This window comes from Cygnus atratus, chromosome 1 (assembly GCF_013377495.2).
Source record: "Cygnus atratus isolate AKBS03 ecotype Queensland, Australia chromosome 1, CAtr_DNAZoo_HiC_assembly, whole genome shotgun sequence".
In the NCBI taxonomy this organism is placed as follows: domain Eukaryota; kingdom Metazoa; phylum Chordata; class Aves; order Anseriformes; family Anatidae; genus Cygnus; species Cygnus atratus.
Genome location: NC_066362.1, coordinates 30,898,787 through 30,921,656, shown reverse-complemented (window position 1 = coordinate 30,921,656; position 22,870 = coordinate 30,898,787). Strand labels below are relative to the sequence as shown.

At 39.1% G+C, this 22,870-nt stretch overlaps 1 protein-coding gene across 5 annotated transcripts in view; it reads right to left on the bottom strand.

Annotated features, from left to right (window-relative positions):
* The window catches only part of CNTN1 (contactin 1), a 251,088-nt gene that overhangs the window by 157,677 nt on the left and 70,541 nt on the right, over positions 1-22,870 (bottom strand). For all 5 annotated transcript variants that reach the window (XM_035544261.2, XM_035544262.2, XM_050710799.1 and 2 more), the window contains one exon: positions 20,720-20,765. The gene's annotated coding sequence lies outside the window, so the exon portion shown is untranslated. The remainder of the gene's footprint in view (positions 1-20,719; positions 20,766-22,870) is intronic.

Sequence of the window (22,870 nt, the reverse complement as noted above, 5' to 3'; positions counted from 1 at the left end):
GCTTTCACTACAAGCAGTTTGCCATGCAAACAAGAGGCAAACCGCAGCATCCACAGATCTTATTGGGGTGATTCTGGAAAGGGCTGGGCAGGAGGGAGGCTGCTGGGGGAGGACCGGGGCAGGCAGGGCAGTCCCTCAGCCCTAGGGCACAAGCCTGTGGCTCCTGGACAAGCAGCAGGGCGCCAGGCTGAGGGCAACCAGGGGTGGCCACAGACCTGGATCACTGGACTAGGCCATAATGATGGTACAGGTCCCAGGTCCTGCCAAGGAGATGGCAGAGCATGGGCAGGGGCATAAGCAGAGCTGAAGCACAGCTCAGGCAAGGACCAGGGCAGGGTCTGCCCTACAAATGGCAGAGGAACGGCGGAGTACCCTGTAAAGGCTTCTCACAGCTCTCACACAAATCTGATCCTGGGTTACACAGTCCAGCCTTTTCAGAGATGGTCCTGAGCACCAGAAGCCAACTCCTAGGAGAGGGAAGGAGCCCCAGGGCCTCTAGGTACACTCCTTGGTGTCTGCTGCAAGGAGTTAGAAATGAGATTTTCCATGAAGACTGGTGAGGCAAAATGAAAAAAAAAAAAAAAAAAAAAAGAAAAAAAAAACGCAATAGGGATAAATATGCAAAAAGGATATGAGGTTTGGTCTAAGCAGTGGGAACAGAAGCCATGGAAAGAGTATGAAATTGAAAAGGCAATCGAACATGTCAGTGGCATCAGCAGAACAGTGAAAAGAAGGTAAGGATGAGCAGGGCAGTGCGAACACGGGGAGGCAGGTGAGATAAAATAGGTGGGAGTGAGTAGCAGGAGAGACTCAGTGGCAGCCTGAATTTAACTCGCTGGTCTGAGAGCAATCAGAGGGCTTAAAATGGGGTGGCTGAGGCTGAGGAGAGGAGCAAGGATTCAAGGCAGCAGAGCTGCCTGTCAGGCAGTTCATTTTATCCTGCCTGATTCCAGACAAAGGAGGTGGTGAATTTTCTCACCTGTAAAATGCTGATGTCCCTGGAGAGCAGCACGTGTCAGGAAGGAGAGGCTGAGGGCAGAGCAGCACCGGCATGCCCACTCTGCCCACTGCGGCCCTGCTGCCTGCCAGCTCCCACCCGCAGCCCTGTGGCCCCAGTGCCCAACCTGCACTTGGATTTTTGCCTCGTTTTGTCTGCAAACTGCTCAGGAGGGGCCTATTGAGCAGCTACGTTCCAGAACTTGCTGCTCTCAGCCCCATCGCACTGACAGAGGAAACGAGGGTGCTTTCTCCCAGAACAACCCACCGATCCCTGCTAGCTCTGCTTGTCACACTGCACATTTGTATGAGGAATATGTCAGTGTGCTCCCTGATACCCAGCATGGCATAGCATTTGGCTGCATGCAAACGACAGGAAAACTGAGGTGGGAGGCCAGTATTTAATTTTCATCCTCATGTCAAACATACTTGCCAGTCAGTACCACCCAGTGTTTCCAAATGCAGGTCAACTTAGATCAGCAGCTTGTCAGTAAAGAAGCAGAAGTGACATAAATAAACCAAATGCCTCCTACTTTCCTGACACCAACAGCCTGCGTTGTCAGTGACAATCATCCTCTGCTACCCACCACCAGCACACAGCCCCTGCTCGCCTTCACCAGAGCGTGGCTTTTGACTTTGTCATCTCCATTTGTTCACAGTTCTCTGAATCAACAGATGCTCTACCACGCAACACACACCATTCGTCCTATCTGACCAGAGAGGAAACAAACACACAAATACAAATGGCAGAAGTGGTTCTTTTTAGCTTTTATGAACTACGTTCCCCTGAATAAAAACCAGAGCAGATATTCAGGTTCTCCTAGTAAGGATCTGCCCTACAGTAATATCTATTCCTGGGTCCAAGAGCAATCATGTTTTTAATCCTCCACTCTCTCTTTAGAAATGATCTCTTAGAAATTACTGACTGCAAACACATAGATAATATGAAATTAGCAGTTCTAAATATGCATAATATATTGCAGGCATTAGAGCCTAGAAATTAATGAAAGTAGAAAACCCTCAGTTGCCAGTGAGAATTCAGTACAAAATCAATTAAATCTGTAAATTTCAATGCTTTGCAGGAAAAAACAAACAAACAAACAAACAAAAAAAACTAAACCAGGATTGTCAGTTCTTAAAATGTGGATCACTCTTTCCTTTAATTCTTCTCTAGTCTAGATGAGTGCAATTGGTTTACATAGCTTTTAGAATTACTCCCTCCTCCTCAAACTAATTCTGCATATTTTTTTTTTCCCCAGCAAAAGGCAGATTTTATCAGCACACAGAGAACAGTATATTTCCACTGGCTGATACTGGAAACTGAATGAACAGACTAATATCTAAAATTACATAGTAACAGATAAAAGAGTAGTAGGCAACACTTCCCAACAAATACAACATATGATATGGACTACAAACTATGAAGGACCTGAAACATCACATAGGCTATGTAAGCTTTTTTGCATGTTTTAAAAGAAATAACAACAATGCTAATAATAATAATAACAATAATCCTAACTGGGACAACAACTAGTCACCTTTGAGGAAAGAGGAGCTCAATTTCAAGACCCAAGGAGAAATGTTGCCATGTAAAGCATAGAGTGAGGAAACACTGTTTTGAAATGAGTAAATATTGTAAATTAAAAATGAAGGAAACCTTTGAATATATGTCAATTGTTTCTGAAAGAATAATAGTTTTTGGTCAAGTGACTAACATCGCAGTTTACATGATTTTAGCAGTAGAAATCAGAAGGAGAAAAAAAAAGCAAATATGGATAATAAATCTAAATGACATAGTATCACACACACATCTTATGTACACAAATGTAAATGTTCACCAGCTTTTTTAATACACAAAAACTAAGCTACCCATTTGACAGATATAAAGAAATACCCATGCAATTGAAGGTAAATTAAGTATTTCTGATCATTGGCAAGTTCATTTCTCTGCCACAGTTCCAAGACTAAACTTTTTGTTGTTGTTAATTTGGGGGTGGGGCACAAATGAAGGCTTAAGGACTGCAACATTCTCCCACTGCCTGTGGAGACCCTCACAGAGCTTCCCTGCAGTGTGGATGGTCCTATGAAGGGTAAATAAAGAAAACTTCCAGAAAGTTCTGCTTTCAATTACTAATGTCTGAAAAAAGTAGCAGCAGCTTCTTGGCAAATATGGGGAATATGTTCCATATAAGCTATAATACAATTTAAGACTAAATACTGTGCCTCATAGGATACACGAGCTAAAAGACAGCAAAAAATAGCCCCTGCAATACTGCCTTTATAGCTCTCCATCTGACTAGCCAGGTAAATATCTGAAAATTAACTGTGTCGGCCTTTGAGCTCATAGAAGTTAACCTGTGTCTCCTTATTGTACAGGTGAAGTATTAACAAGCAATGGACACTAGTTCTTCAGTAGAAAAAGCACAGCATCTTCCAAAGAACAGGAAGCTGTGATAAGTAGCTTAACATATATCTACGGGAATCCACCATAGCGTGTCTGCACAGGTATGTAGCAACATTAATAAAAAGTACAATCTGTATCAAAATACCCCATAAAACAAGTCTTTCAGTTATCCCAGGTGAAGATTTTAACTTCTGAGGAATATTGTAAGATACTATTTTGTGTGTTAGCTTAATTGTGTACTCTGGGTTACAATTTTTAGGGTTTACATCAAGTGATGGACTCCTTTCCGTACACAAAGCTTTTACTTAAAGCAGCAGTAATAAGCTAAGGGAACTGGCAAATAATGAATCTGTGATCATATCCTGAAATACAATTGCAAATATACCATCTGGCACTTAAGATTTGACTAAAGCTGATTGATACAGCCCAACTGTTCAGTAGCAGCTTCATTACATAGAAGCTTCAGCAAATTTCACATATAAAGTATTATTATTTCACATATAAAGTATTAATCTGTTCAAGCATGACAAAGTCCTAAAATAAGAGAACTGCAGGCATACAACTTTAAAAATAAAGAACAGAATTTATCCATTACAGCATGAAATATAAATGCATTTAGTGCTCTCTAAAGAGGAAAAAATTAAATAAGTCTTGAACTCTCAAGAGTGCAATTGGCCATGTTCCATCTCTTTACCCTGTTTTCAAGTATATTTTCTGCCAAAAAGCATGTAAAAGGTTTTGTCCCTATCAGATTGAGTAATGTCCTAAGATAACCTAACAACAAAAATGGGCAGGAATCTTCTGGGCAATTCAATTATGATCTTACCAGGTTATTTCCAGACTACTGATATGTTATCACCTCTTAAAAAGCTGGCAATCTTGTGATAGGAGCACAGAATTTGCTAGATGTCTCTTAATGGAGTGTTCATCTCATTTTCTAATATAAAACAAAATTGCTGCTATGCTGCACAAAACGCAGAGTACAAATTAGTGACATTTAAATGACCTATGCAAGCTTATAAACTCTGGTCAGGGTTTGAAAAATCACTTTTTACCTACAGGTTCCAATCCCGTCTTAATGGCATAGGTAGTTTCTATTAATTCCAGCAAGCCTGCACTGTTGTTCAAGTGCAGGAGATTTTTGTTTCTTAGTAATTAGTTGTGTTCATCACAGAGACATACAAAGACATCTGCTATCACCATAAACACAAGTTGAGATATCAATGAATGCCACGTGTTTTGTTTTATTTTTAAAGAATGTATGACTTTAACCGTGGCTACTGAGGGACTCACAAAAATACTTTCCATAGCTCATGCCTATCTAAAGCTAGATGGAGGAGGCTGGGTTTACACCACCAGGCAACAAATACTGTACTGCATCATGGGCAGTGACTAAGCTGTTCTGACAAAAATCCATGGAAGGGACAACCTGCAAGAAGACTGCCAAAAAACAAACTCTATAACTCTCTGATGACCACAGTTTTACCATCTCCTCTGTCTCCACCTCTAGTTCCTCAGAGACGTATGTGTATCCTGAAGGATAGTAAGGCATTTTAATTTGTTTGTGTTCAGTAAAAGTCATGATTTTTTTTGTACAGCAGGGCAGGAGGGATTTGGATCATCTGTCTGGGCTGTCCGAGCACTGGAGTCTGGGCCCAAAGACCAAAGAGGAAGCAGAAGAGCTTGACTCCTCCTTGGGCTTTGCTTCCCAAGCTAAGCGAGCTGACATGGTGCCCTCTGCATTTCTGGGGAAGTCTCTCTTCCAGGGTTTCATCCACCCAGAAGCAGCTTGTAGGGTCTGTGAGAACTTACCTGGTAGGAAGGGTGCAGGAAGCTGGACCTGATAGCTCCGAGTTATGCAGGAAACCCCCGAGAGGATCAGGGACTTGCTCACAGTAAGGGGCAGATCTGCAAACAACCCTCAGTGGTTACAAAAGTAGGGACTACAGGAAGGGACTGTATGCATTTTACTCCACCTCACAAGCAAAGCTGGAGGAAAGAGCTAGCTTTGCAAGGCTCACACAAAGGCAAGGCTTTCTTTTCAAAGCCTTTTATCTTAATCCTTTTACTTTAATGTGTTTCACCTACGTTTTTTTCCTATGTAGTGATATACCTGTTCCAGTTTATTGATTTGTGTCCTAATGAAACCTATCTTGCAAATCCCTTCTAGTACATTTGAGTATGCAATTACACATGAAAAAGATAAAGCTATTACCTCCATTTTCTAAGCAAACATAAGCTCATCACATCCATTACACACACATTACAAAAAAAGCCTCTGACTTCTCAGTCCATCTTTTTGTTACTAAGGAACGTTCCGTAGAAATAAGCATGCTTGATGACTTGCTAAGGTTGATATATAGTTAGTCTCACCAAGAGAAGAAGCATTAAAGTGATATTAGAGGAAATCAATATACAGTATCAAAGTGTTCCGCAGTGTTGGACTTGTCAGAAAGAGGGTACAGACCACGATTTTATTTGTTATAACAGGAGGAAAACCAAAGAACAAAACCACCAGAGAAACTGGAGAGTCTTTGACACTCTGTACAATGATGCAAGGTTGCTCAAAAGTACCTACAATGCTAATTGTGAAAGAACACTTGAAAAACCTGTCTGTACATACAGCAATATAAATAGCTCATACAGTATAAAAATAGTATAAAAATATAAAAATAGCTCATACAATATTAAAAGCTCTGTGGCAGCCTTCACCCTTCAATGAAATCAAGTCACTTTCCTGATCCTTCCTGTAAAAATTCAGATTCTAATATTCTTATGCAAAAAATACAAATAAAAATCTTGTAGCACTTCCAATTTCCATGGTTCCCTACTCTCTGCCCACTTCAGTCTATACATCAACGGCCTTAGTGCTACCCTTCAACTCTAAGAGCTGAAGAAATGCTTACAGAAAAGTAGGGAAAGCTTGCCAAAATGGTTTTGTCACTTACTAAAGTCATCCTTGTATTAAAATTCTCTTATTTACTGACACAAAGATCTAGATCCAAGGTCCTTACTCAGGTCCCTAACTTCTCAGTCAGTGCTGCTTTTCTCCCTAGATTTGAAAACAAACAGATTTTACCTCGTTAAAGGTTAATTTTCAAAAATTTACTTGGATTGTGTTGTTGTCTTTTTCTCAACACAGGCAGTTTGGAAACATCATTGTGACCTTCTAGTCACAAAGGGTTTCTCTTTAACAGAAACAGTAATAAAAGAAATGTATTATCAGTGGGCAAGAAAGTAAATAAATTGCATTAAGATTGCTGAAGTACATTTTTGAAATACTGGAACTAATGCTCTAATTCCTATATGCAGTTAGATTCACAGGGGAATTTTCAGAGTAATACGATTCATTAATAATTATTGGTAAAATTCCCTTATTATTATGATTAAGGAAGCTTTAAAGCACTAATTTGAAAGAGGTAACAATCATCTGGGCCCTGATCCAGCAAAGCACTTAAAAATGTTAATTTTCATCATGAAAATAACGGCCTGGATTCAAACAGGACTGACATGCCTAAGTTAAGATAATCTTGGCTTTTTAAGCCTGTAATGGGAAGATCAACTAGAAGCATTATAAAAGTAATCCATGAAATCCTGCCAGAAGTTTGCCTCAATGCTATGCCATTATCAGACATTCTCCAAGGGGCTGCTTTCTCCTGGGAGACTCCCAAGTAAAAGTGAGACCTTTTATAGAAACTGATTTTAGGGAAAAAAATATATTGCAGACCCAATCACATTTAAAACCAATATATAACAAATATAGATGGTCACAAAATTGATATCTGGTATGGAAGGCCGAAGTTCAAGTGTTTGACCGGAACCAAACTCTGAACCTGGTCTTCCACATCTGAATTTGCAATGCATTTTCTTCTTTATTCATATTCTTCAGGAAGATAAGAGACTGGAGCCACATGCAGGCAAAACCCTTCCATAAAGATCGCAAAATCTAGGCAGCTTTTTTGTCCAAAGACACAGGCTTGGGCTAGGTATGTGGGTGTTCAGTTGTAATTTTCAGAAGAAAAGGAATAAATACAGGAGCACATTTTATTGTTCATTTGTGTTACTTTTGTCTGTGGCAGATAGGAGCTCATCACAGTAGTTATGGACAAAAAAAAAAATGCCCAGATTCTGTAATCTTTCTGGAGAGGATTGCATCTGGCTCCACTCCCTTTTATCTTACCTGATGAAGAGAGGCTCTCTCTATGCCTGTGAGATGTCACAGCCTGTCTGGACTCCCAAAAGTTATCTACCCATCTGTCTGAAAGAAGCAGTGCCCCTCTCTAGAATCCCTTAGGGAAATATGTTCTGTTTTTACTAAAGACCTTCTTCAGCTCACTGAATATTTTAAAAAAAATATATAACAAAAAATGGTATTCAGCGTGAAATGCAGACAAGGCTTTATGGAAGCATATATCTTCCTCTATTTTTTTCCACTAATCATAAAAACATTAGTGGTCAAGGAAGAGTTTCTTTGACTTTCTGGAATATAATTAAACTGGGTTTAGCTGCTGCAGAATGAATTCTGAACAACCCAAATAAATTGATCTTCAGCAGTTTTTGATGACAATATGAATCATTTGCTCTCTTTTTATTCTACATCTGATCATGTTCTCCTTTTAATTTTTTGGTTTTGTTCTTATTTCAGAACAGCTTTTTTCTTTTTATCTGTACAGATATCTAAAGTATTTCATTTTACATATATTGATCCAGTAAACTCGTCACCAGCATCTGATAATAAAACCTCTGTCTACACCACTTAGCTGTAACTTCCACAATGCCAGGGATTTCTCCTTCCAAATGAATTCAGAACAATGCAGAACAAAACAAGACAATGATTTTCACATAAAATCATATTTCAAATACTCTGTCCACATTCCAGATGCTTTTATATTGTAACCTACCGTATTCTTAGTATAGGTTCTTACCTCTCCCTTCTCCCTGAGCTGCCAGTGAACAGCACATTCTACTCCAGTGCACACAGCCATTCTGACAGACACCCGTTTCCCTTCTCTACACCCACTGCACATTTATACAAAATATATTTTAATTAACCTTGAAGATTATTTTTATGCTCAAATTATTAGCATTCCTAAAGTAATATGTGTGGGTTTCAGCATTAAATACCTATAAAATTTAACTTCAAATCATACCTCCTTCTCCTGTCTGCTGTTTCTCTGAAGGAGCATGCGAGACAATGAAAACAAAAGAGTATCATATGAAGGACTCAAAAGACCGAGGAAAGATGTAAGGGCCATTTTATCATTTATGTGTTGCATGATGTTTTGACTCTATTAAGTACAACTCAGTACCAGAAAAAATGACTGAAATATCATTAACTCTATTAAAACAGATTATATTTGAGTTACTGAAAGGAGAGTGCACTGCTGGTGGGACTTAAATGGATTGCCTGACTCATTCAGGCTGAAGGTTAATCCTTACGGGTTTCAAAAACCAAACATAAGAATGAGCAAAAAATCCCCATGACACCACTTAAGAATATTTCATTAATTATATGCACTTCTACATGCTCCCAAACCTGAAGCAAACACTTTACAGAGAAAAATAGGGTGACAGTTTATTTTATAAAGCCTATCTATATGCCATGCATGCAGGATTGTGCAGAGACACTCAGCTAGCTCTAGGACCAGCAGGAGTAGAGCTGTGCCCAGCCTTATACCTAACAGTCCTTCTGATGTCTGAACTGGGGGCACAGACATACCAGACCCTCTACCATGCCACGGTATTGCAGAGTCTGGCTCATGCAATACAAGCTATAAAGGAATAGAGCAGGGAAGCAAGAGATGAGGACAGAATGGGTGTAACGAAAGACAAGTGTTGCAGCAATTAGATGACACATAGGAGATATCATCCAGGTCTCATCTCAAATCAGGATGTAGCTTGAACGTGGCATTTAATATCCGCATAGCCACGTAATATGGAAAATCCTTTCTCTTCTGCTCCCGTCTCCGCTCTCTTCTCAATGTGCACCAGTTTCCTTCCAAATGAAGCCTGAGAAGAAGCTGTGTGGTATTTAATGAGATCCACTAACAGAAAAGGCTAGGAGATAAGGACTGTTGGAATGCACAAACATCCCAAGATCAGCATTATGGGGTGATGGCACTCGTCCTGCAGGCATCCAGAACTTAGCTTCATCTACTTCAATCTCCTATTGCACAGCAGCAAGTAGGAGCCTGAACAGGAAAGTGCTTGGATGTTCTTAATGAACACCTCTGTCCTCACCCTTCTCCAAGCTCATGCCCTGAAACACAAATAAATGCATCGCTTTCATCCTCTCCAAGCGAATATTCATTGAATGTCCTCTGGAATTTTATTAAGCTTTTTAGATATAATATACTGCAGTGATGACTCCCATAAATAATTTATGAAGTAAAATAGGTTTCCTTTTGCTAATTTTAAATTATTTATTTTGTAATTCTACTACCACGTTACTTATTTTTAAGTATTATTTTAAAGGATAAGTGAACACACAAGAACACACATAGAATACACATATATACACTTCTGCTGACCACGTTGCAGATTTGCAACCTGTAGAAGGCATATTATTTGATTTTTCTTTTTCATTGTTCTTTGTTCATCTCAGTGTCATGCTCCAGACCACTCAATGTTTTATAAAAGCAAGACTTCTGAACTAATTTTATTCTTTGCATGTTCTTAGAAACTATTTACAGTACCAAATCCTTTTGTCACTATACTGTAAGTAAATATATTGATATTAATGGAAATACAAACATAAATTATTAGTTCTTAGAATAGTACCAATAGCTAAATATTTAAACACACTGTGTGACTGCATAGTGAAGTCTGATTTTTTGGAAATGGTCTTCTAGAGTGACATGCTTCACTTATTTCAGCGAGCACTAACACAAGTCTGCTTAAAGACCAATGAAAAAGATTTCTGAAGCTGCAAGTCAGACTTGCGTCAGAGAACAAAACCAAAAAATGGCTCATAGCTAATAACTGTAAAGATAAAGTATGAAGCAAAATAGTTTTAGCTGTGTTAAGCATACTGTACAAAGACTCTCAATATCCCTCTTGTTCTCATCTCAGAGGCATCTTATCTCTAGAACTCTGTACTTGGTGAATTCAGTAATTACATTACTTGAAACGGAAATATGAATGGTGAACTGAAAAAAGATTTAGAGTTGTTCTGCAACTGACGGAAATGAAACACGATTTCCTACAGATTTGAATCCCAGCTCACTCATATCCCTTAACTAAAATAATTTCAGCCTCTCTTCTCACCACATATACTTTCTGACATCTCTTCTGGGCAGGAGACAGCACCTGCTGTGCTTAGCCTGGAGGTATGTATATATTGATTGCTGCCAAAGAGAATATATAACAGCTTTCCACTCAGTAGGACACTGATTTGGATTTTTCCTCTTTACTTAGCTACAGATATATTGAAACTTGTAAGAACTTAATTATCTTCAAGATTGGCATACTTCCTTCCCATGTTGCAGGAGCTAGAACAGCAATTCAAACTACAAAGCAGACTGACAGACAGAAAGTGACTGCATAATCCTTGTTTCCTTAGGAAACAAGCTAAAATGTTACACTGAATTAAAGCTACATTGCATTAATGGTGCTGGCAACACAACATCTATGAAAATTTTAACAGCTTATCAAATTTATTGATGTATGTAACATAAATACTTGGCTCAATCTAATTAAAATATATCAAAAGTGTATTTTAGAATGAATGTTCAGCTCCAGGGCCCCCAGCACAAGAAGGACATGGAAGTATTAGAATGAGTCCAGAGGAGGGCCGCAAAGATGATCAAGGGGCTGGAGCACCTCTGCTATGAAGACAGGCTGGGGAAGTTGGGGTTGTTCAGCGTGGAGAAGAGAAGGGTCCAGAGAGACCTTACAGTGGCCTTCCAGTGCCTAAAGGGCTTCTCCAGGAAAGCTGGGGAGGGACTCTTTGTCAGGGGGTGTAGTGATAGGACAAGGAGTAATGGCTTTAAACTAGAAGAATAGAAGTTTAGATTAGATATAAGGAAGAAATCCATTACTCAGAGAGTGGTGAGGCGCTGAAAAAGTTTGCCTGGAGAAGCTGTGGATGCCCCATCCCTGAAGGAGATGTTCAAGGCCAGGCTGGATGGGGCTTTGAGCAACCTGATCTGGTGGGAGGTGTCCCTGCCCATGGCAGGGGATTGGATCTGGGTGGTCTTTAAGGTTCCTTCCAGCCCAAACCATTCTATGATTCTGTGGTTCTATGTTTTGAATTATATATATAACTTACGCATGATAGTTTTTTATATATAATACATGTACGTGTATGTAACTATACACAAAGCATGAAATAAAACCCAAAAATAAAGTATTTGAATTGTATTGATATATATATATATATATATATACACATATATAACTCTAGACCCTCTTCTAAATAGAAACCAGTCTATGTGGGTGATTAAATTCTTATCCTTTTGTGAGCTTCTAATGTTCACATGCTTCTGGGACTCAGTAGTTTGAATAAAAATTGAGTGTTGCTTCTACATAGATATGTATGGGCGCAACAGAGAACAGAGAACATCAGTAGCTCACAAGCCAGCTAAGAGACCCGTGTTATTAGTTACTCTGTAGTCTCTTCATGGGTTTCACTACTTTCTTAAATTTTATCATGAATATAAACAAGTTAAGTTTTAGTCTGTATGGAAAGAGAAGGCCAAACAGAATTCCTGTCGTACCCATCCTAAGATAAGGATGTTGTCTCTTTCATGTGTTCCCCAAGGGTGTACTGCTTTGGTCTTAAATCACAAATGTCTGAAATTTTCACATTTAAAATCCAGAGTTGCATAAATATTTTCCTCCTATAACCCACTTGAAAGCTTGTTCCGTTCTTAGTTATACCCCCGAGGAATAACTGGTCCAGGGTTTGACCTCAGCACTTTGGACGGACAACTCTTCTTGTCTACTTTGTTTGGCACACAGTCAGGGAAAACCTCTCTCCAAAAACCCTCTGACACTACCCTCCCCCCGGCACCTCTCATGGGGAATTTCCATGTTCCCTGGCCCAGTCCCACTCTGAAAGGCATCACTCAAAGTCAAGGAATATTGCTGGGAATGAGCTGCTTGTTTTTCCCATAAAGTCACTCACTATGTGATTGCTCCTGTCACAATTTCCCAGATGCAGTTTGGCTATTGGCTATGCAAATTCCTTTCATGAAACGAATGTACAAAGCTAAATTAAAGTCTCCTGTCAAAACAGAGGTCGTGATAAAGATGATGCTCACAGAACTGACACCAACTTTACACTCCCAACCTGCAAAAACATCACTTACTTTAAAAAGTATATTTTCCCATCATTTTATAGAGCAAAAGAGGAAGATAGCTCAGAAACACACAGGTTGTTTCTCACACCTTAAATATGATTCTCCAAACAATTTTTGAGAGAACTGGTTATCTGTAGTGAAGTAACTCACCAAATCACCTAAGTCAATGTGGTACTTTAATACTTGATTTTTTATTTTTTTTTGACAGTAGGCCTGAAATCTCAGTGACATATCTTCTACTCCTCAAGGACTTCTCCACACAAGGAGAAGTGTTTGGTCCAGTACTGACTGGCTGAATTTTACTACAGAAACTGATAAAAGGAATTTCATGAAGCCCAGAAAGAAAAGTGCACACACATACACGTCTACACAGAATATACACAACACATGGGCACAGCTAGAAAATGGGAGCACAGTTCAATAACTTAAGCTATAGGTAGACTCCAACTATAGGCCACAGCTTTTGTGTAAGTTTAAGCTTCATAATATATTTAAATAACAAATAAAGCTGAATCCCCTAAACACAATAAAATGAAACATACAACACTTTTCCAGCATATGTTTTCTATTACTTTTTAAATTAAGATTAAATATTTTATCGACTCAAACACGCTTTGTGGCTACAGAAGAATATTTTCATTTAGAGGAATATTTTCATCCTCAAGTTCTGTCACAAAACAGAAGGAGGAACATTTTTACAATGCAATATGGACTGTGTCAATTTGCTGCCATTTTCTCTTTTTCCTATGCTGACCAAGTCAAGAGATGTGGTAAATAGTGGGCCTGCCATCGCCACTGCTTTGCTCAAGTCATTTTTACACAGGAAGATTGCTCACTGGTTATAGGATTAATGAGCTAGGCACATTTTGCTAGGGTTATGAACAGGCTGGTAGGAATTCATAAAAACTGTAAGAGGCAGACATGGTGAAAGAGCTTCTAGAGCTTTCCTAAAAGAAGGCTTTTTTTTTTTTTCCTTCTTAAGCAAGCCTAAGAAGCTAGCTGGAAAGACAATAAAGATCCTGGCTAAAATCCTGTTTCTAATGTGAGGTTAACGACCGCTGGATTTCAGTGGACCTAATTACTCCAGAAGGAAGGAAATAGTGAGAGAGAAAAAAATGAGCTAAGAAAAATGGGGGCTATAGAAAGGAGGAGCAAGAAGAAAAAATCCCCAAGAGAAAAATGGAGACAGGAAATGCTTGTACCATCTAGATGTCTACCCCTGAAAGCTGTATACATAAATATCCTGCATCATTTCATACTTTGAGTATCTATTTCTCACAGTTTTAAAAATAAAGTTTTGAAATGAAGTTGCCTCTAGTAAAAGCAAGCTGTCCCTGCATGCCACTGACCCTCATGCCTCTGCAGTGAAAAGACAACTGCTAACATTTCTTTGGCTAAGCAGATTTCCTTTGCCACTGCTGAGATGAGAAGTGTGTCCAGCTCTAGACTTAGAGTTTCTGGTGATGCTGGACTCAAATCTATTAAGAACATCAGAAGATCCAACTAATGCAAGTCTCACCTGTAGATGAAAAAAAAAAAAAAACCTTTCTGATTCATTAACTAGCAGTTCACCTGACTGCTGCCAAACACACTCACCTCTTTTCCCATCAGCAACCAAGACAGTTCTTCCCACCATGAGCACAGCACAGAGCAGACAGCAGATGGCCTCTCTCCTGATGGGTATCCAGAAGCTGAACTTGTAACATTATTTTTCCAACTAATATTAGATTTTTCTGGGTTACTTCAATAGTAGCACAGTGATCCCTAATCTAATTTGCAGCAGTGACCACTGAAATCTTCATCTCTGGGGCCCCCAGTACAAGAAGAACATAGAAGTATTCGAACAAGTCCAGAGGAGGGCCACAAGGATGATCAGAGGGCTGCAGCACCTCTCCTGTGGGGACAGGTTGAGAGAGGTGCGGTTGTTCAGCCTGGAGAAGAGTAGGCTCCAGGGAGACCTTACAGAGGCCTTCCAATGCCTACAGGGGGCCTACAGGACAGATGGTGAGGGACTCTGTCAGGGAGTGTGGTGACAGGACAAGGAGGAATGGTTTTAAACTAAAATAGGGTTGATTTAGATTAGAATTAGGAAGAAATTCTTTACTCAGAGGGTGGTGAGGCACTGGCACAGTGTAGAAGAGCACTTGTAACAACAACTGTTATACTTCAACAGGTGGGCCTTAGTGAATCATTTATAATACATATTTGGATCAAATTTTAACCAGTTATCAGGAAATATGTTTCTGCTAACCTTTTTTAATTTTAGAAAGGTATTATATTTTAAAGAATTAGCACAAAATCTGATTCATAAAATGGAGAACTGTATCCCAAAAAGTCCTGAAAGAAACTGAATAAGGATGAGGAAATTAGCTGAACATATGCTTTTGGTGTGAAGTTTTAGCACAAATAGTGACTGCCATACCTGGAGACACAAGTAGGAGAATTACATACTAATATATAATTATCTTCAGAATTATATGGAAGCTGTCTTTGTATTTGGTATTAGGACCAGTACATGATGTTAGTGAAGTCATTACTAGTATTCTGCACTTAGTCCTTGGATCAACACCTCAAGAGGATGCTAAAGACTAAAGAATATTTAGAGACATTAGATAGTCACATTCTTGAAACTTGCCTCAGGCAAGATATCAAAAACTTCAGCCTATCTGGTTTATACAAAAAGGTGCTAAGATAAAACAGCATGTTGCACAAGCACCTGCAGACAAAATAATTTTCATATTATCAATAATGTTTTAATGTTTTTGTTTCGTTTTGTTTTGTTTTAAATACATATTTTATTTTAACACAGATTGGGATTCATCTAACATCACTTTTAAAAGTCCATAGTGTAAACTTTAATCTCTGATCTCTTCATCTAGAGTCCCTCTATAGTTAATGAGCATTTTTAGTAGTGCAAGAATCAACAACTGGAGCATCTTAATGAGATGTCATTAAAAAAAAAACAAACAAACATGCAGTTCAAATCAAAGTCTGTATCTGCAGAAATTGCTGGGCAAAGTATTGTGGTTTGTGTTCTTTAGGGATTTTTTTTTTGTGCTTTAATATCCACAAGTAACTACTGTTTTGCATAATTCTAGGAAACTCTAGTAAGCAATTTTGCACAGTTATTCTCTTTTTAATGAAAAACACACGTATCTAAGATGTTCAAGTCCTGCAAGACTTTTTGGTACATGCCACATATACCCCAAAAGATGTGGAGCACAACCTACTACTAAAGTATTATGGACACAGCTAGAAAAAGGATAAAGGGAAACAGCTGTAGTTCAACAAAACCAAAAACTTCTGCATTATTCTAAAGGAATAGCTTCTGTGGGTTTGCTCCTTTCCAGCTACATAACTAACTAATTTATACTTTGTGCTCCAAATCCCTGCATCAGAAGAAAAAGCAGATGGGAAAATTAAGACAAATGAATACCTTAATGCAACAGGGAAAGCATCTTTATTATAGACATTTAATGTGGTAATGCATAATATCCTGATCTTTGGCTACAGATACAATGAAAGAGCTGACACTACCCATTTGTAAGATTAGTAAGGATCTATCATTTTGGGTCTGATTTTGTTTCCCTGTTGCAGGAGACAGCACCTGGATGCCCCTCAATGTTGACAGAAAGAATAACTTCTCTGGTGTCTCTGTTTTCAGCCATATGAATCTCTTGTTTATTTGGAAACATTGGCAACACATAGAGATAACTGCCTTAAATTCTTGTCTTAATTCAAATAACTTTCAACACATCTCCGATGTAAGTGCCTAACACAGATCCTTCTTTCCTCAAGAAGGAGAGGTTATATCTGTTAAGCAACCCCAGCATTAACACCAGAAGTTGGCTAAACAAACATTTGGATCATCTTTCTTCAGCTGGCTCTGCCTAGGGAGCACAGAGAGATGAGAGGTGAACAAGGGAAGCTTCTGATCATCTGCAGAGATCCATCTCCTAATCTACAATAAATTATGTTTATCCGACAAGCACTTCCCCTGAGCAAGACACCAGCTTAATTTCCCTTCACAAATGAAGGGCTATAGATTATTTCAGGGACTTGCATGCACAGTCTGTCATTACAGGTACTTTGTTTCCTCTGAGGTATCAGTTTTTGTAACCCAGCCTAGAAAAGACTTCTCTGCACTCCCCTGATTAAGACATGTATGCTTGAACCTCTGTAGTTACTGCTGCTTTGATAATGATTCTATCCAATGCTTCTCTATAGCTACGTTTATGGTTCAATATCATTCCTACTAAAATCAAAGGGATTCATTGCCGGTGGCAGTGGCACTCAGAAGGTGCCTTTCAGTAGCATGTCAGTCATATTTTAAACCCAAGGGGTCAACCCTGAATTGCAACAGTACTGAGGCATGTTAAGAAACTGGAGTGGAAACCACGTTAAAACACCTACTTATCTGCAGGCACAAACATTTTAAGCAGATTGACTGTACAAGGCCCATAGCGCTACCTACTTTATAATAAAATGACTTGAAGACAGAAATACATTTGTATCAAGTGATCTTAATTGGAAATATCTTGTCTTTTCCAGTCCCTATTGTATCAACCAACAGAGGAAATGACAACACTAGACGAAATTTTCTGAACAGAAAAATGGCAAGATAAATTATGTGGAGTATCGAAATGTTTCAATGGATAGCACAGATTCACAAGAGTTTCAATAGACACTGCTATGCATAGTGCCATTTGCTGAAAATGAGCTGTTAAAAAACATTAGTTTTCTTAAAAAAAAAAAAAAGGCACAATTAACTACACTGTTGGAAAAGCTGGTACAGATCCAAAACAGCTCACAGGTGAAGACCTTCCATGAAGACAGTGCTATACATTTATATTTCTGCCAGTTACAGTAGAAGAATATTCTCTTTTCAGAGGCTGCTCAGTGAGGAGTAGCAGGCCACTTCAACAATGCAATTCAAGGGTAAGAATGTAGAGCAGCAGGAGCTGAAGCAGTTGAGTAATTCATCACTCTTCAGAGGAGTAAGACACGATTGCACTCTCTGTACTGGCTGGCACAAACTCTTCAACAACAATCTACTATGTGGAAAACAGACTGGCCTTTGTACTTTGTTTGTGCCTTACTAAGAGCATCGCTCTTCAAATAATTCAGTAATATAAATATAATGCTTACTATATAAAAGCCAGCTGCACAGATACAGAAATTAATGTATAATAAGCAGAATGTGTCCTGTGAAGGCCTTTCCAGGAAAGTGTTGATTCAAACTGCTTCTACTCATTTGAGCATATTCAAATTGAATTCTGCAAGATTGTTGAGAAGTGTTTAGTGTGAAGCAATGATTACATCTGCACACAGATCTAACTCTTTCATACTTCTTGGACATTACACTGCTTGATTTTAAAAGAAAGAGACCATACTGCACCATAGAAATACAGGTATAGTGGAAGCATTCCCTCTGGATATTTCATTAGCTTATAGCATCCTTCAAAAAAGCTCTGTTGGGTGAGATTCTACAGCTGATGCAGTAATTAACAAAACACAGCAAAGCCCCATAACTCCTGCTGAATACCCACCAGACAGCGTACTTGCCTCTCAACCTTCCCTTCGAACAGATGAGGGCCAACCTGCCCGGTCATATCACGGAGTCACATCTCTGCCTCAGCCCGCGGCCAAGGTGCTTGTCAGGCACCTCGCACTGCCAGCAGCCAGCCAGTGAGCCACACCAGACAGCAATCCGCTGCCACGGCTCAGCACAGCTCCACACTTCTCTGGGTCTGAGCCTGGCACAGACGCCTGGCGAGTCCTACAGGAGGCTGTCTGATCCCATCAGGTCACAGAGCAAAAGGCAGGCTGCAATGAGGGAGCATTGCGGCCGCGATTCCCTCCCCCAGCCTCTCTGCTGCCTTACGTGACAGGCTCTGTCAAAAGCCGGCCACCCGAGCGGTATGCTTACCGCATGGCCTGCTCCCTCTCTGCAGGCCGAGGGAAGAGCCCTGCAAGAGATCAGCCACGTAATCCCAGCTGCTTCCTTCCCTGGGGAAAAGCACCCAAAGGGACCCGCACACCAGACACTGCACCTGACCTGGAGGCGTGCTGCAGCAACCCAGGCCCGCACCATGACCTGAGGGACCGGCAGGCAGCTGCCCTGAGGTGAAGGATCCCCCATTTCCACCTCCCCATCCTCTATAAGGATTTTCATCCTTCATTTTGCTTCTTTTTCAGCCACAGAATAAAAGTAATATTCATCTATACTGATGGCAGTTATAAATTAGAAACAGCAGGAGACAGCGGCCATTCTGAATGAAGACAAAAAGCACCAGGTATATCCAGCTGCTCCTGGGATCACAAGCTCGTTCGTTCAGAACAATAAGCACAGGAATGGTTGTGCTTTAATAAGAGAATAACAGCATGCACCAAGCCAATTACAGGGTTGCTAGTAAGGAAGGTCTGATGACACGTACATGGAACAACTGAGCACATGCGACACTGCAACAAAGCTGGCCACACCTTTCTCAAACAGAGGAGAGAGATTTGATGGACCTCATCTCAGATGAAAAACAGGATTCAGGAATGAAGGATTTGTTCCTCAAACACCTGCCCCATGGACAACATAGACAAAGATAGAATGAGGTGTATTTATAAGTGCAGAGGGCAGAACTGCTATGAAAGTCTGCTTGTCACGTGTCACCCACACTAATTTGTTCATTATACTAAAGTTAACTGAAGCAGTATGCGAAATAGAAAAGCAAGGAGGTATTGAAATAGAAAAGCAAGGAGGTTAATTATATTTTTTTTAAAAAAAAAAAGCAATGCATCATAAGAAGAATTAGTGTTATTTGTGTATATTGCATAGATCCGCTGTGTTCAATACAAATGTCCAACAGAAATATCTGTCAATATATTACCAAGGATCAGACTCCCAAAAGGATAAGGGTTGGAGGCATGTACTTTCAGGATTCATCAAAGCACTGCCCTATGCTCATGTTTTCTTTGTCCAGCAGCATAACGTACCGATGTTAGAGAAGGTAAAAGATGCCAAAGTTAAAAATGTCAGCGCTAAACAACTTTAAGCCAACAAAGTGTGTTTTGCGGTTAGGAGCCATGACTTCCTCTGGTCCTGTCCCATTACAGGAGAGTGGATTTCACTTCAAGCATGTTCTGAAATGTTTCCAAATTTGTATTAAAATGTCTCTTGTTTATGTTCTTACTTGAATGATACTTCTAGGAATATTAAATTAACTTAATACAACCCTTACGTGAACTAAAGGGGAAAAAATCACACCTGCCTACCCCTAATGAAAATCTAAGCACACTCCTCTGCCCTGCTGAGCTGCCACTGTTATTTCAGTGTCTGTCTTACCAGAGTAGCTTCATCAGAGACACGTAATGTTGCTTACTGCAGCGTAACATGATTTTATAGGTAGCCCAAGGTTATTCTTCCTTCATATAGTGAGCTCATCACTGAGCTATGGGTTTCCTATTGCCCAGCGATGTCTACAAACAGACCGGTCGGGGGGGCTTTATCCTGCTGTAATCTGGTCACCAGGTACCACCTTATGTTTTTCAAACATATTTTGTAGAGCCCAATAGGTCATTTCTGAATAATCAACAGAAGTACAGATCAGGTCCTATGCTTCTGTGGTATATATACAAAAAGTTCTTTGGTGTGGCTTTCATGGTAGATCCCATCTCTACTCCAACATTCAAGAAGGAAATTATAGATATACATATTAAATATCAATTCAAACTAGAGAAGTCTTTGAATCAAAAAACCTTGCATGCAGACCTGATGTCAAAATGTTGTATCTCGATATAGCTAACATTTAAAAATTAATCACATTAAGGTCAAAAATACTGCTTCTGCATATTACTCCAGCATGAATTTCTGAATTAGCAGTGTTTTTACCACATTTTTCACTGCATCAAGATTAATAAATAATGAGGTTAATAAAAAGATCCTCTCTTTCACTTCATCACTTAAACTTAATCCGATATGGATACTGGGGAAAAAAAAAAAAAAAAAAAAAGAGAAGCCACCAACCTCTAATAAGGCGGAGTCTGTTTCAGTGCAGATCCAGAAGCAGTATCTAGGATTGAAGAAAGACAGAGTTCAGTGTGGTTGCTTGATACTTAACTTAATTTTTCAATTTGCTCGTTATGTTATAATTTGTTATGCATACTTCCATAACATGCTCTTCCAATCAGCTTTTCCCAGATGTTTTCTGGCATTCATAAACATATGGGTTTCAGTTCTTCACTGTCTTGCATAAAGCTAAGGCATATTAATAAAATCCTAGCAAAATTAAACTTTAAAAGAGACTTACCCTATTTAAAACTTGCATGGTTTTATTTTTCCTGATTACTTGGTAGACAAACTATTACAGATTGCCTTTGAAAATAAATTAAGATGCACGTTTAGCTATTTTTTAAAGTCAATAACCGTTAACACAAAAAAATAGATCTGAAAGCTTTCTCCTGTAGTAAAGCATTGAGATGTCAGCTCAGATACATTATCAGTTATGCTATCACCAAACTCCTGCTTTCTCTAACGCATTTCATTCTTCTGTTTATAGTATGCTTTCTGATCCCTCCCTATACTTGTCTCCACCCAGTAAATTTTGCTGCCCTTCCAGAATAGTTCAAAAATCTTTACTCAAATTGTGTTTTGATTTCTTCAAACACTCTCTGATTCACAGCTGCAGATACCATCCACCTACTTCCAAATCTGCGTTTCTTCTTTTAGCAGTTTGGGTGTAATATCCCTGAAATGTTTGGATCGCTGGATCCAAGGTGGTAACTACACAACACTGGCACTACTTGCAAATTTTCAACTGCTTCCAAGATCTAGCACAACCTAAACAAATAAATGCAGAGTACTCACTTCAGAAGTTGGCTACATAAACTAACAGATTTACAGCTCACCCCCACGCCTGTATTTCCTTTTGTAACTGTAGTTCATTGCAACTGTGAAGATTTCTACATTGTGCTAACTGCCAAATGGACAATTAGTTAGGTTGGTAAATGTGAGGTAAGGAATCTTTTAGATATATAAGGCCCAATTGTTAACTCCATGGGTGACAGATGATCCAACCAGCACCCAGGCTCCAAAGCTGTACTACTTTGTAGTTAGCTTCTTCAAAGCAGACTCGAAACTCAGTTTGTTTCTAGTGTACTCTGATTTATTGCAACACAAAATCCGATCTGTCTTCATTGTCCCGAGGACACTTTACAAAATTAGAAATGTAATAATTTCTCTGAAGGCTTCATTAAGTGGTGTAACTCCACTTCTTTCCATGTACCACACGTCTGTGTAAACTGACACAACATTCCCATGGCCTCAGCAACACTCTCATTAAATGGCATGTTATCTCTAAAAATTTAATGTCACAAGCATTCCACTATGCTGAGAGAAGAAGGAAAATAATTATTGCACTTCCAAGCTCATCCCTTCAAACTCTTATAAAATAAGTAGGTGTTCATGTTCATATATTGTGTTTTAATCCTTCTGCTGCTGCTGACCTGGACAGAATACCAGAATAATCCCACCTATAAAGAACATTTCTATTATTTCTACTTCCTTGTAAACTATTCACGAGAGTCCATGGATAAAAATAAACTAATCTTACAGAACCACATACACAAAAGGACTTACGCTGTCATAACTAAATTTTATTCTCCAATCACTCCCTTGCTAAGTACATATTTGCATGTTCATAAATCTTAATAACTTTGAAAACTGATTTCCAAGCAACATATTTATCTTGAGTAGGAAGTTTTTGGGGGAACAAGTACAGTACATTATCAGGATAATACAATATATTCTATCCTTCTTCCAACACTTAACAGGAAGGTTTAAATGTTTGCTTTGTAATTTACTATCTGCGATGGAAAATAAAATAAAACACAGAAAGAACAACCTCAAGTTTCTGAACAGTTTTATAAAATTACAAGCATTTAAAGAATGTCAGCTGAGTCCCCTTGGTTAAGAACATATTTTTCTGGAGTAAGAGTTTGAGAATTATTCCCTACCACATTCAGTGAAACACCCTTACATTAAAATACATTATTCACTGTCCTGGTTTCAGTTAGGACAGAGTTAATTTTCCTCCTAGTAGCTGGCAGGGTGCTATGTTTTGGATTAGAATGAGAAGAGCGCTGATAACACGCTGATGTTTTAATTGTTGTAGAGCAG